At 43.0% G+C, this 12,884-nt stretch overlaps 1 long non-coding RNA gene across 1 annotated transcript; it reads right to left on the reverse strand.

Annotated features, from left to right (window-relative positions):
• Positions 1 to 6,748: 6,748 nt before the first annotated feature.
• On the reverse strand, positions 6,749 to 10,422 carry LOC125292656. Its single transcript, XR_007193247.1, has 5 exons — positions 10,322 to 10,422; positions 7,450 to 7,560; positions 7,153 to 7,308; positions 6,998 to 7,045; positions 6,749 to 6,854 (listed from the first exon to the last, which is right to left on the reverse strand). It is a non-coding gene; the product is annotated as an uncharacterized LOC125292656 (long non-coding RNA).
• Positions 10,423 to 12,884: the final 2,462 nt, after the last annotated feature.

Consider the following 12,884-nt stretch of genomic DNA (forward strand, 5'->3'; position numbering starts at 1 on the left):
AGCATATCAGCTCAGCCTCTTTCATCTGAAAATTTTAACTAGAAAGAGCCAATCAGCAGCTGAATATATGACAAAGAGGAAGTGCTCTTTTAAAACAGGAACCACAATTTACTACTGCAAATGAAGTCAGCAAAGGTGCCTACATTGGTGCCTTTCCGAAATTGTGTGCTGTGTGTTGACTACTGGCAAGGGAACCAATCAGCCAACCAATCAGTTGTCCAAGCTTGGCTGTTTAGCCTGTCATCCTTGTTTTCCTGTATTATGAGATGATTCAGTCACCTTTACTGGTGACCCAACTGTGACCAGATCCCAATGCTCTGGGAAATGACTAACATATTGACACACAACTCTATTATTTTGTGCACTATAAATCACTACCAAATCGATAGTCTTTTAGGCCTTAAATTGCCCAGTCTTAAGTGGTTTAATGATAACAGGGGCTGTAGAAGGATACAGAACCATTGGCGGTGATGCAGCTCTGTTCGTGTTTGACCGTTACTTCCTCTGCAAGAAACAATTGATTCTACACATTTTGATTGTGTTTGCAGTCATGGGGAATATCTTGGATTCTGCAAGCAAAGTATGAGACACTTATGCTGCACATCATCAGATAGGAATACTGAAGAAAGTTTCATTCCATAAAAGCATTTTATATTTTCAAAATCTGTTCTGCACAAAAACAAAATACATACAATATTTTTCGACCCAAACTCAAAGTCTTTGCTGGAGTCTGATCACAAGTCTGTAAAACATTGCATTTGGGTTAAAAGTGTTGTGGAATTGTAAAATAATCCATTCATATGTTTAAAGAAGGAGATGACATTCTCACTGTGTCTTCTGTTTTTGTGTCTCAGTCCCTTTGCCTGTTATTTCTTCTGTCTGCATTCTTAAAAAACAAATAATGGACTTTAATCCATTTATTCCACAGATTATCACAGATTACCTCTCCAAGAACTGGTCAGGGATTACTCTCACCTACATTGTTTTCATGTTGACCTGGACATCTTTTTTAGGCCCTCCATTCATGCAGATGCCAATTCAGGGGTGAGATGCATTATCTTTCCGTTTGTCAGTTTGACTGGTTTTTACTGTTTGTGTGTTAAGTGTCTTTGTTTTCCTCAAACGAACAACTAATTATGATGCCCAACACAAAGACATCCACCTAGGGGGTTTGTACCTCTTCTTGTGTTTTTGTACTTTGGCTTCTTCCCAAATCTTCTGTCAATGAAAAAAGAGACCAAGCGGAAGAATGCAGCATTTGCAGCCAGCGCACAAAAGACACATGCCACTTAGACTACTACTACTAAGTCAAATGTGTTAAGAGCACCTCTCAAGTCAAGTATGGGTATTTAATTGAGCCGGAAAAAAGTACATCTAAATAGAAAGTTTTCCCTCCCCCCACCAACACATGCACACACACTCTCCTCATACTCCTCCTTCATAGAGTCAAGATGATACGCTTTCAAGTCTGAACTCATTCGAAGACTTAAAGGAGACCATACAAAAACAGTTTCACAACACAGTAAAAAAAATGCCCAGGTGGGTTTATGTAAAAATATGGACACTGAGGAAGCTGAATGGGGCCAGATGCAGGGGCTTCCCACTCTGCTATTTGAAAAAGTACTTGGAGGCTGAGTGGCAGTGTTATCCTATCCAGACTGTATAATCACTCAACTACTCAACAACAAAAGAAGGCTTTGTGTGAATTTATGTGGCCGTTGGGAGTGAGAACCCAGTTGTACTATACCACAAGATGGTCTGACTACGCCACTCCCATTTATTGGACTGGGATGAGAGACCCAACTAGTACAGTAGACTAAAGATGTACCCCACGCTAGTACTATTCAAGTGAATGAAACAATTGGAGGCTGATGTAGCAAAAACAATGTAGACATAATTTATTTATGGTCTGCAGAGTTATTAAAATAGGTGCTTTGTACAGGAACAACATTAATGGTAGTAACACATCATGGACACATACATGAGTTCTCGTAGACAAGCCTTCGTAGGAGATATTTACACTAAATATTGGGCCGGACCACAGTACTCAATGTTGACAGGAAATCCACCTTTAGTTCATCATGAGCACAAGGCTCCAAAAGGATTCAGCACACCAAAGACAGCAACAAAGGCTACACTGCATTAACCATAAAGTGCTTTGTTAGTACACACAAATTCTAATCACACCACACAGTGGTCACCTTAATACCTTGAGCTTTGAGCTCCGCCCACTAGCTACGAGAACCCAAGCAATGGCCACTTAAATTTGAGAACAAGTAAAGTGCGTGAGTGCTACTATGATGATCAGCTAAAGTTATCCAAATTGCACATGCCCACTAGCACTTTCCCCTGTCCCCCCGTAATATTGCACACTGCCCAAACACAACAATTTATCTCAATGGTAAAAGATTAATGACCGGAAGAGCTTAACATTAACCCTATAAGTTCATAGGCATGGTATCAATGAATGATAAAAACATACATAAGTTTCATACATGAGAAAACAGTGGCTGGATGTCCAAACAAAGTAAACAAGACGAGAGACGGGGTTCATTCACAAAAGGCTTCTAATAACCTCGTGTGAACAGACACACACAGACGCCGGAGCACACAGACGCCGGAGCGCACAGAAGCCAGTGCACACGTATGACGGGGCGCACGGGACCTGGTATAACAACGGGTTTGGCTAGGCCATCCGCCCAAGCACATGGCAGCAATTACAGTATACAAACACCCTGTAACACCAGCACAGTCTGGCCGCAAGAGTGAGATATATCGAGATTCGTTCTAGTTACACGCCCATTCGGCGTTAAACCCAGAGACGCTTCCGTGATTCAATTACTGGTAACTGCACACAAACCCTTCAACATACGGAACGCCAGCACACTGGCCACCAACACTCATCTGTAATCGCAGTTCCACTCCGCTCCGTTTCCCTGGCTAAGCAGCTGACTGAAAACACAAGAACCCGCCCCTATGGACACCTCAGCCTTTAAGCCCTTGCTACTCGCTCCTGGGTCCTTAAGTCCCACTGGCTACATTTATAAGAGGGATGCGGTGCATTATTATCCTATCTTGAGAAACAGTTTTCAAGGTTCGCTGGCTTTTGATCTGTGTGCAGCCTACCTGAAAAGTGAAAGGGTTGCTGAAAGCATTTAGTGTAGGCATTACATTTTGCAGCACATGAAAAGGGCAAAGGATTAATGAGTTTATCTTGTGGTTAAAATAGTATAGTTCTGGTATTCAACTTTTCTTTTTCAGTTTGTACATTAACAAAGATCAACTGAGAGGCATGGATACTTGAATTCTTTGAGGTATTCCCAGATGTAACGTGTTCAAACACATAGGCACTCTTAATATTTGTTTTGGAATGCACTAATCTTTATTGGAGAGGACTCCCATGATGCTATCTTGCATAGCCCTGATTTGGTAATGGTCTGCTCAGTTGTGGGTGAGGGCTGGCTGTTTCTCACACGTGTGAAAGCTCCCGGATAGGGAGAGTCTCCTTATTTGTGTTGGCCCTTAATGCTGCTCCACCAAGCCACCTATCAAAGGTCCTCATCAGAACGGCCCAAAATGATTTTTGCAGATTGAAAAGGAATTAGGTATCAAAGGATCTGTCCAGCACTACATATGCCTGAATATATGAATTCCGCTTCTATGGAAAGGGAAAAAAAATGCAGAATGTATATTTGAATGCAACAATATGATAATATACAGTTTAGATGTATGAGCGCAACAAAAGAGGTCTTTAAGGACAAAGGTCTGCCTTATCTTTGGAGGCACCTTTCAGCACTTCCTACTTGGGCGTGGGGTGACACTTCTGGCCCTGAAAATGGTCTTTGGCTGCCCACTTTAGTCACGGCATGTCAAGATTCACTATGAGCTCATTCAGCTACCTTTTTTTGTTGTAGTGCGTTTAGATCTGGAATATACTCTCCAAGACTGACTGTCTCTCTCTCCCTGGACTGGGGGATTTCAACACGACAATGGTCAGTTAATTTGTTCCAGTTCACTAGACTTCAGTGGACAGCCACTTTGACACAACCCGTACACTCTCTACTACTGGGAGTGCTTTTCAGAGTCACAGTTCATAATTGTGTCAGTGCATGTAAGTGCATATTATGATTAAATTCATGTTTAGGCATGGACCCCTTCACAAAATCACATTAACATGCTTTGTATGATATTGTGTGCTGTGCACTGTGCAACAGGAGGATGTCAACAGTGAAAGTCCTTTAGTTATGTAACACTGCGTGGTTGGAGTAAACAAACATGGCCCTGCCCTCGTCATGTGTGATCTGTGATTGAGGACATGACATACACATAGACCACAGGAAGCCAGCGGTTTGACAGAGAACATTGGTGCCCTGTTGACACGCTTTGCGCATCCCAGCGTGACTTCACTTCTATACTTCATGTGCTCACTGTAGTAGTGAATATAGGAGGGAGGAGAGCCAATAGGAATTGTGACATTTGCCTTCAGTTACTGCTGGCTCAGTGCCCATAGATGAAAAGAGTGTAACATCATGCCTTACAAGGAAGGGTTTTGTGCCACCCTGTGATAACTGCAACATGGTTCCCTTTCCTTTTCCTAACGTCTAAATTGTGGTTTGCTGTGCAACAGCAGAGTCAGCCACTGGCGCCTTTTTTTTATTGACAGGAACTGCAGGAGATCTGATAGCAAAGGTTAGCTAGATGGACAGATTTTCTAAAAAAAGAAAAATAATAATTCTTTCAATTCTGACTTTGTCATCTAAGCCAAGCAGCAAACAGATCAATCTACAGTAGTACCCATTCTATCTCCATTTCTACTTTATATCATTCACCAATATTGAGACAAATCCACAGCTTCAACACTTCTGTTTGTTTATTGACTCGCACATGCTCCACCATACTGCAGTCTCTGATGCCTCAGTAGCAGCCATTGTTATGTGGGCAGCAGGAAGGCAGAAGACAGGAGCTCTAGTGACAGAAGGCCCTGAAAGGGATAGCTGCTCACTGCCTTTCACCTCCTCACTGTGGCCCTAAACCTCCCATATGTCCAGAGTAGCTCTCATTGGAGAAGTTAGGCCCCCTACAATGCTACGGCAGACCAGTCCCTCTTTAGTATGCTCAGATAAGACAGACAATGGTCCAGATGACACCAGATAAGGTTTATTGGCAGCTGAGGCCAATGGTGATTGGTTTGCTTTTCATATACATTTACTCAGGTCATAGTATATTATCACCAGTAGAGCATGTCAGGCCTAAAGCCAAAGAAAAAAAAAACAATGATGATTGCAAACTGTAAAACTGGATAATGAAACCATCTGACCCAATTTTTGTCTCAGAGGAAAAAGCTTCATCTACAAAGCGGCTCACATGCTTTCATGTGGTTGTCTATTTCAATGTGTGGTTTCAAATGAACAGAATAACATTTGGGGGTTTGTTAATTTGTATATATTTCAACACAGATTATGTGCTCCAGTCCCTGACGTGTCTTAAAATGCGAGTGGGATCAAAGGACAGCCTGACTAGAGAAATACGTGTAAATTCAGCAAAGACATGATACCCTAGGAGGGTAAATATCGGCGACAAGGCAAACCTTAGACAGTAACAAAGTGTTAAGGGATGGATATCAGGCCTGCCAGAGGGGTCCTCTTTAGTACCGATCTGGTTCCTTGAAGTCTGAAAGACTACACCAGATCTAGTCTTGCCTGAAGCTAAGACTAAACAAATAGAGATTTTTTTAGAGATTCGCCCAGAGAGGGTCTAGCACGGACAGGCACCTGTTAACATGATTTGTTTTGTTCTTTTATTTCACAAGCTCTGTGTTATAATTATGGGCCTGAAGTGGAGCTGTAAGCTAAATTACAGTGTGTTTAGGCCATCTCATCTACTTTGCATCAGCTATAATATTTTAACATGTGACGGTAGAGCAGGGCAGAACAATTTGTAATGTCAAATTAAGAGTGGTGCCTTAAGAAAATGATATGGTCGCAAAAAAACGACACTGAAATTTAGTCACTGACAGCTAGTTGAGTGTAGGCTAAATGGCATTCACAGAAATCAAAACATGTTGCCAAATGATATTTTTGCCAATCCAATATAAACAACCAGTGTTTTTACTTCATTGTGACTTTGATGTGTAATACCTTTCATTATAATACATTTCCTTGCAAGTAAAATGTAAGGCACTCTCTGACAGCACTGAGGTTGCTCTCGTAAAACCCTGCTAAGAGTTTCATATGTTTGTGAAACCGTGAAACTAAAGCGAGAGCCTTAGAGGAGCTTCCCAAGGGAGCAGAAGGCATCAGGTTTTCTTAGGTGAGTAAACAGAAGTTTCCCTCTCCCCATGCTAGAGTTTCCTCTGCTGGGCTCTTTGTCACCAGACTGAAGGGATCTCACCCAAAGCCCGGGGCTCATTGTATTCCAGGGTTTGGGTTTATTTTCCCAGAGTTCCGAGGCACAATTGAATGCATTCCCTTCGCTTACACAAGACAGACTTTAAGATTCATCTGTTGATATGAACTGTTTCTTTTTCCAGTTTGTTTTTGTGAAACCGAGAGGATCATTTCTGAGTAAACATAGTCATTGATTTGAATAATGCAATCTGGTTGGCAGCACGCTGACCGATGTCTTGTTGACATATCAATAATCTTCAACCATTGCCTATTTAAAACAGGATGCACACAATGTTGTTCCACTTTGATTGCATCCTTTTTAATGGAGAGTAAATATAGCAAGTATGTATCCAGTGTTTATCCAGAATAAGACCCAAGGCAAACACAGAGATAACCAACCCTTGTATAATTTACACACCTGTGCCTTTCCATATGTTCTCAGGGTACTGGATATAAACAGATCTTCATCTGAAATGAAAGAGGTCTATGTTTCAAGAGGAAAATGTCTTACAATTACAAAACAATAGCATGCTATGCTTAAAACAGAATGCAATTTATTTTCCAATAGCCAATATCACCATGGAGATCCAGTTGTTGGTTTTTATTATTACCTCTGCCAAGGATTGTGTCTGTGAGCAGGGTTATGCGAAAAGAAACACCTGGTGGAAGGGTGAAGCATGGGTCAATCCATGAAAACCTTGGAGTGGATCCACAAATTAGGTTTCATTATTACTAACATTGCTAGATAGGGCATCATTGGACTCACCTAGTGCCCTTCTAGTTTACATAATTGTCGGAGAGTCAGTAGAAGCGGGTCATGCAGGCCTGTGGTCATCACTAATTGCATGAGCAAGCTGCACCAACTCAGGTCCTCGCTGTGTTAATGGCTCTTCCAACGACTCTCAGGAGAATGTCAGACTATCTGATGTTTTCTAGTCAAAGCCAGTTTGATTGGGTGGGTGGGGGAGGGGAGTGCCCTTTTACAGTGGTTTATTGAAGAAAGCTACAGTGCTAATGCAAATACAGATTCATGTATCTGCACAAGATTGTACAAGTAGGATACATAAGTTGGACTAGCCTGTAATTATTGTCTGTCCATATTTTATGTTTTGTGCACATTATCCATTGTGACAACAAGCTGTGATGTTCACCACAGCAGTAAGAAAAGCCATCCCTGCCAAGAAAAGTTGTGCCGCAGTTATTAGGAGATGATGGACTCATCAAAAGTGATAAAAGCAACACTGTGTCTGAAAAGTAAGTTGTGAAGTCTGACATCACCATTACTTACTTGCTGATGAAGCCAGAGTGTTATGAAATGGCAGATCTCACAACTCTTCAAAATTGCAACCCTTACATTATGGATTGTGAAACAAGCATTTGTCAACAGGCCTAGGCAGACTGATACAGGTTATGTACTCGCTGGCTTTGTGTTTTGGCCAGAGCTGAAGAATGCGTGCTTTGTTAGCTTAAAAAGTTAGAAGAAGGTGTTCTTGTCTGGAGAGTAACCCTCTCCCTGGGGACATATCATTGGATAGAATCCAATCCAGTCAAGTTACCTGAGAACAGTCCTGGTTCTCGTACACACCCTAGTACTAGTCATTTCTGTGCACTGGGGACTGTCCGTTTGTGTAACAGAAATGACCAGTGCACAGAAATGACTAGTACGCTTGCCTGGGGATCCAGTGCTATCGGAGGCCATTATCAACACTCTGAGCAGATCACTCTGGGTCATCCACAACATCAGGCTCTCAGTGGAAGTAGTCCACTTATCTGGGCCTCATGCTGTGATGGCAATCACACACTTTATTACACCTTTGGTATCTGATCCAAGCTGAAGTATGTAAACAAGAGCACTGTGTGGCACTTCAGATGATCTCGGGAGGCAACTATAGTGCAGCAGCAGATCACTGATGAACCGCTGTGTGCAGCTTTTATTTTGCTCTGGTGAGAATGATGTAGGGTGTAGTGGTCATGGGAACACAGTTATCTGAGAATAGACCTCTCAGAGAGAAAGAGGGAGAGAGAAAGAGAGAGAGAGACAGCACCGTCAGGCCTTCACTCTCACTGGAAATTAGATCAATGTCTGATCAATCATGGCCCCTGTGCCTGGAGGCCCCCGCCAGGGATCAGAGTACCATTTTTCAGGGTGCCCACCAGCCGCCTCATATCTGGGCCTGAGACTGGTGTCTGTCGAGTGTGGACTAATTAAATTAGGAAGGGCAGGTCCCAAGGGCAGTTTCCATCTGGTTTCATATGTAACTGACAAGACAGGGTGACTTGAAGATACATCAGCAGATGCAGTGGAGACTCGGAGAGGAAACAGGGCTCCTTGGGGATAGGAGCACAAGGCAGTCTTTTGCGCTCAATTTACTCTATTGTTGCAGTATCAGATGGCATGTGTCTTCTCCAGTGCAGTTTTCCAAGTGATATGACACGATAGAGCAAATGTTTCGTTTTTTTTACTTATGAAGCAGGAAGCCCTTAAGTTCTTAAAAATGCTCTTATTCATCTTAATTTACACAGAGAGCCAATTTACACCCAGCCTGGCTAGACTAAAAAAAATGTCAGATTAACATTAAGGGTTGTTAATTTGGAAACAGTGCTCAGTACGATTCACGCTCCCGACAAATAACAGACCCCTGAGAGCGATTACGCCACTTATATTTATGAAATCTTTGAGCAAATGTGAATAATCACAGATTCACCATGGCAACTATTTTTCAAACACTAAAAGCTTGAGTGGCTTCATTGCTTCTTCTACAACTCACTCCTTGGATGGCAAGATGGCAAGCAGAAAAACAAGTAGTTGTTCAAAACCTCTCTTTTAGTAAACTCTGTGTACACCAACAATGTTCTCAGCTCGAAGTTATGATAGCCTTTTCACAACAGCAACAAAAAGTAGTAGCAACACCTTTCTGTTTAAAAGGAGAATATTGAAACTAGTGGGTACATTCACAAAAACACTATATGATGCATTTTGGCGAGAGTTACGCAGATGAAACGTGTGATTGTTTGTTGACCACCACTTCTCTGTATGACGAAACGCCGGGTTGTTAGTGATTGGTTCAAAAAAGGTTAGGCAAACCTCAAACTGGGCCCTCCCACCGGGATCGGCCTCTCTCGCGGTCAGAGAGTTCATTGTCGCATGACAGGTCAGGAATGGCAGATTCATGTGAAACCTATCCTGGACAAGTGCATGCTCACGGCTCCCTCAAATAGACCCCGCCATTCAATTAATGATCATTGCTTCAAACGTTTAAATAATGACAGTGGGTCTAGTTATATGTGATAACAGGTCAATGTGTAAAAGTGGGCAAATAATGACAGTGGAATAACAATATTGGTGTCCGTTTGTGGTGACTGCTGACTGAGATAAGGGATGAGATTAAATAGATCCTGGAACTTAGCCTGGTCTGGAGCAGGCTAGCTCCACAGAATAAATCGCCATGGTGATTCATACCATAACATATCCTGCTGCCCCCTATCCCGCTTTTGTGCAACTGGATCACGGATAAATTGAGCCAGAATAACCAAGATATCCCGGCTTAATCCCTTATCCTAGTTTTGTGCAATAGGCCCCTGGTTTCCAGGCTAATACATGTCTGCTACATGTTATAATAGCAACCTAGCTTAGCTGAACATAGCATGACCTCACCACATTAACATTAGCAATATTGATGAGCATGTAACAGGTATAGCATAATATGGTAAACAAGTCACGTAGGCATACATAATAATGAACATGGCACTGTTCGACATTCAAATGGAATGTGTCATTATATGTGGCTAAGTCCACACTTACAGCATAAGCCTTTCACTCGCGGTAAACATGCACTCAAGGTAAATGCACGTGTGAATCGCGTGCCTCACGCTTATACGATATTTCCTCAATTACTTAACACATAACATACACCGAACATAATACAGATACTCACTTGTTACTGAACACACACAAGTAGAAAATACACCTTGAAACACTATAACAAACAATCATTTAAACAGCACACTCAGTAAATTAACGCCAGCTCTCTCCAGAACTTTCTTCTTCCTCTGTATTAACAAACCCAACGTTCTGAAGTCCCGGAAGTCTGATTGGCTGGTTGGAGGCAAGCAATACGACTGATCTAGAGTCGGCCCTTTGTTACAACTCCTTGAAAATAAAGCAATTCATGCAATTACATACTTTTTCTTCTAAAAATAAGTATCTCACTTAAAGTGTAAAACTAAGGGGTGCTAATTCACAGAACACTCTGTTCTGAACAATTACCAATCAACCAAAACCAATAAAATGCTCTTCAGTTGGCTGAAATGTGACAGATAAGGATTAGGTCTGACTACAGAGTGGGTGTCAGATCTCTGTGAAAGTTCATCAAATGGATGGAACACCACACCCTGCTTGGGAATTATTCACCCTGAGTCATTCCCTGTTTGTCTGTTGAGCCTGACTCCGACCAAAGGACCAACTCGGCTATAATTCAGACCTTTTTGTTTCTATGACACCCCATCTCCAATTACTAAGCCTTTTCTCAAAATTACTCAGCAGCATTGTCTAGCCGTCGGTTGGCAGTTCTTCATTTGGGACAAAAGAATACAAAGTGATCTTCATCCATCCAGGTCAAACTTTTCAACATTTCTGTTTTTAAAGACATTAAATGAGCAATTAAAGAATGTTAAAAACACATGTGTGTTCCTGCTGTCTTAATCAGTTGTTTTAGTTTTACTAAACTAATTCAATGCAAAGCAATTTTCTGGAAAAACAATAAATTCCGAATCATGCATGTGCATTCAGGCCCAGCATACAAACAACCTGGGGGCAGGGAAAAAAAAAAAAAAAACAGTAGACGCTCTTTACGCACACACAACGTCACCTCGTCCTCATCGTCTGGCTTATGCCTGTTAAACTTGCTGGGTTAGAACAAACACATAAAATCACCAAACAACAGCCAGTGTCTATTTGATGGGTGCAGACATGTCGCTCCACACTTCAACTTTTACATAATGTCTGCTAGTCCGCACCTGTCAAACCAGCAGTGGAGCTTGCGGTGTGCATAGGCTGAACTCTTCCTGAACCTCTAGGCCTATTGTGTGTGTGTGTGGGGTGTGCTGTGTTGCTTTATTTCTGTCTCGATAACATTGCCAGTCAACTAAACCACGTGTGCACCACCGCCGCTTCCCCCTTTCTCTGTTTGATTGACAGGCAGCACCTTTTGACAGATGGACCAGATGCTGCGATGAGATGAGAGGGGGGAGCAGGGGCTGAGATCAATCAGTGGGGGCCGGTGCCATCTGATGACTCACTATCACATGGACATCAACTGTGCGTGTGATGCTTCCTCATTTAGCCCTGCCTTTGCGTGACAGTGAGCGCTGAAAACCAGAAGTGGGGAGTTTGTTTATCTCGACGCTTGGAACACTGCTGACATCACGCGAGGCTGCATGTCCTTTCTCTGCTGAAGTTCACTACTCGCACCTTTTTTTTTTTTTTTTTTGGTTGTTTTGAGTTTCTGTTTACCTCCAGACCATGTGGTGCTGGCAGGGGACTCAGCTGTGTCTTATGAAAAGCTTTAGCCTGGGTGCCATTCCGAACTTTGTCCCGCCCCACGGGAAGTTCGGTCTGGCATTGCTCCATTGTGGGGCAAGTATGCTCACCCTAAATCGGACGGACCAATCAAATCAGGTCTGGTCAGAGAAATGCCTCATAGAAGCCCAAGAGCTTCATAGCACTGCGTGATGATTGCACTCACCCCTGTGTAACTGTGTGCTTTCTTTAAACCACAGGACCACTCATCAGGCTCATGTATTGATCAGGTTAAGTCCCAGATCTGCGCCTCAGAGAGAAATAGAGAGAGAGAGGAAGAGAGAGAGAGAGAAAGAAAGAGAGAGAAAGAAACAGTGGATAAATATTTAACGCCACTCTGAGCTCCTTGTTATTGCATTCCTCTGATTGCTTTTATGTCCCCTTCCAGAGGCAGATGGCCTGTTGTCCCTGTGGTAGCAGGGGAGGGGAAGGGAGAGCAGGTGGGGTGGGGGGTGGGGGTTGTGGGCTTTGAATGGGAGGTAAAGTGTGCCCTGGCTGGAGAGAATGACCACTGCTCAGCCCTCCTGCTCCAGCAGGAGCCGCAAACAATGGGAGGTGGCGGGGAGGCAGTAAGTCTATGTGATGGGTGTATCGGCAGGCAAGAGGAGCCCGATCTGGGGGGCCACTTTTTGTGGAGGAGGCACAATGCTGGCCGGCACATCTGGAGCACGACAGCACCAGGGCTCAGGCCTCACAGCCAGCCTGCTGGGACGTTCTGCTCCATTAGCTGCTCACCAGGTCCAAATGGGAAGGGGACAGCAGCTAACAGGTTTTATAGTGAGGAGGAAAGGTTACCGCTGCCACCCACGTGCACAATGGGGAATACTGTACTATTTAACAGATTTCACTCTTTATGGTGCGTCTAACCTCTGCAGTGCATGAAGAACTTGCCGTAATAAGAACAATACAATAACTTGGCT

This window comes from Alosa alosa, chromosome 3 (assembly GCF_017589495.1).
Source record: "Alosa alosa isolate M-15738 ecotype Scorff River chromosome 3, AALO_Geno_1.1, whole genome shotgun sequence".
Taxonomy (NCBI): domain Eukaryota; kingdom Metazoa; phylum Chordata; class Actinopteri; order Clupeiformes; family Clupeidae; genus Alosa; species Alosa alosa.